The sequence below is a fragment of the Acanthisitta chloris genome, unplaced genomic scaffold, assembly GCF_000695815.1.
Source record: "Acanthisitta chloris isolate BGI_N310 unplaced genomic scaffold, ASM69581v1 scaffold4334, whole genome shotgun sequence".
In the NCBI taxonomy this organism is placed as follows: domain Eukaryota; kingdom Metazoa; phylum Chordata; class Aves; order Passeriformes; family Acanthisittidae; genus Acanthisitta; species Acanthisitta chloris.
The window spans coordinates 78240-81444 of NW_008670833.1; positions in this window are offsets into that span (position 1 = coordinate 78240).

Genomic DNA, 3205 nt, shown 5'->3' on the forward strand with positions numbered 1-3205 from the left:
AGACAAACAAGATGTGCTGGATTAGGTATTTACATGACAATACCATGGAAACCCCAGTCTGGATTTGCCCACATAAACATACTAAAGAAACAATAGCTAGACAGCTGGCATGAAGATAAGAAACAAAATGGAAAAACTAAAAATATCATTCCATACTAAGTAGTGCTGGTAATGATGTTCCACACCAGTTATTTCATAAGCCAACTTCAACATCTTGCAAATATTCAACAAGCTTCACAAACCAAATGCATACTGAACTCATACTAAACAGTTAGGATGCAGGTCAGATGCACCTATGACACAGGTTCTACAGGTTCCAATAAAATACGTGACCCATGGTCACCTCTAGTTAACAGTGAGAATGCAGAATTTTTCCCCACAGAATGAAGTTGTTTAAAATTATTTTCTTTTCCTTTTAAAATGCATTTTATGGTATCTAAGTTATTAAGCATTCATATATGATATGAACATGGTGACATAGCATTCTGTCAGGAATCTTCAAATTTTGGAGGGTATCATCATTAGATATAGAACAAGCATAAGGTACTTGTTAGTTCTTACCTTATTCCTTCTGTTTTTTTTGCCAAAACCAGCATCTGCCTACATCTCCTAAACCTTTAAGACACCTGTAGTAATTCTCCAGGAAGCATCCATTCACTGTCACCAGGGGGTAGTGATAAATCACAGAATATCATCACTGGTGACAATGTCATCACTTTGCCCAGTACTGTAGAAAAATATTTGTTTGGAGTAACATGTGAAATGATCATCCATGCCATGATCTGTAACACAGTACAGTGTGGCAATTCTTATGCAATTTATTAATTGATCCTGAATTGGTTCATGACTTAGAAACTGAGGAGAAAAAATGGCTTAAAATACTTTTGGTGAAATACAATTCCAGTTCAAGGCGAAAAGTTTCAAGTTTTTCCCAGTTTCCATAAGGAAAGATTCCCACAGTTTGAAGGCAAACATTTGTAGCTTGCCAGAACTAACATCACCTGACTGATACCACTAAAATTCAAATCTGAGCATGTGCACTCTATTTTGCAACCAGTTTTTCAAGCCAGCTGCAGAATCAAGAAGACAACACTGCAATGTGTCATATTTGGGCATTTTCTTAAGGAACAAGAAAGGCCAGAAAATATATCTCTCAGGCCATGGCTAGCAAGGGTAACATAAACACATCCTTCAAGCATAAGATTTGCAGCAAGCCAAACAGCAGGGAAGGGCAAAGAAGCAGTATGCTCTGCATCAGCACTGGGATAAAAACAAGCTCTCTTTCTTTCCTGAGAAGATCGCTTCCCATCTGAGTCCTGAATTCTGGTATCATATTCCCTCAAATCATCTGTATGAAATTAGAAGGAGAATAACAAATAACCTCTCATCAGCTGGATTTCAGATCACTCAATGGCCATGAACTAATAACATACATCACACTGGTGCAGCCAAAGCCAGAAGAGAAAGCAGTTTGAACAAAATTTGTCTTCTGCTTTGAGCTTTGAGTCTGACTTCCAAATGCTGTGGGCAACACGTGGAGTCCCAAAAACTGCGTTGCAAAATTCACTGTGTTAAGAAATATTCCAAGTACCTGTTGTGTATTTTTCTTCCATGGTGCAATTTCCTCACAGAAATATTGAATATTGAATATTCTGGAATGAGTCACTGCCGTATTTGACCTAGTAAGGAGAAACATCAGCCTGAATCCAGAGTCTTGAGTATCATCTCAAAAGCATGACCCAGAACACAGATTAGTGTAATGTGTTAAATATCAGAGTCCAGACTTTGTCCATCCAAATATTTTCAATATCTTTTTGCTTTGTGGGGTGGACTGAGTGGGGGGAGGGTGTGAGGGTGGGGGCAAGACTTACTTCAGTATGAAGTTGTCTCACAGCACCTCTTAATCAATAAGGTGTATTAGAGAAATGTCCAGTAAATAGGAAGTGTGAAAAAGGAAATATTCAAATACATGCTGCTTGTAATCTGCAGTGACAGCTTTCTACTATGGATTTACAATAAATCATTGTTGTTTCTAATTTACCAGCATATTTACAACTCCAGATTTTTAACATTCTCTATACAGATACATTTTTTTAAAAAATGTTCCTGGAACATGCTGGAGCAGATGGTCTAGTCAATACAGATGCAGTCATTTATATTTAGGAAGATTGATTTGTTTATGCTATGCTGTATTATACCCTACCAGCTTTTTTATCACTGGTGTTGTATTCAAACTTGGACATTGTCATTTTTATAACCTGGCAAATTTCTAAAAAAATAGGCAGTTCAATGCATAGGGTTCAGCTGAAAATATTCCTCACAAATAATCAAGTGAACAGGAATGCATCATGAATTACAACTTCATTTTAAATAAACAAATCAATGGTGTCCTGTCTGTAACCTCAGCATGAAAGGTAATTTATGTAGAATCACAAACAAATCAATGTTCCCTGAATTTTCTGAAAGTTTTACTGATGCTTTCAATGGGGAGCTTTGGCATTGTTTTAATGGGAGGAATAATGTAAGATGTTTGCCTCAGTTGCAAACCAAGACAGTGGAATACTATTTGGATGCCTAGACTCAAGGAAGACCAAAAATAACTTTGAGAAGGAAATAATATGTTCAGTTAAGCATAAGATACACTGAAATTAATATTTCATAGCCCTGACACAAACAGGTGTGTATAACCTTCCAAAACTAATTTGTCACATAAATTTTATGTGGTGGCCTTAAGCTAAAGTACAACAGTCACCATTAACTTGCTTAATTCTTTAAAAAGTGCATGTTTTGTGTGAAAAATGACTCTTCTTCCTTGATGGCTTTGGCACTTACTTAAGAAATATTCTATTCAAAATCCATCAAGTGCAGTAGCTACAGGAAATAAATTCCATTCCTGGAACAGTACTGTCTTGTATAACATGTGCACATTCACATGCAGGTATCACCATGCTACACAGGTGATCAAATCATTTAACAGTAAAACATAGAAAAAGTACTTCCATGAAGTTCTGAATACCTGCAAACTGGCCCAATTCACTAGAAGAAGAAAGCCTTTTCTTGTTCTGACCTCTGATACATGACTGACCCAAAGAAGGAAGATACAAATGAGAACCTTTTATACCTGGAAAAAACCCCTACCCTAGAGAAAAGAAAAAGATCCATGTTATGTCTCTCAGATGTCATTTGTTTCTTTAAAAATCACAGC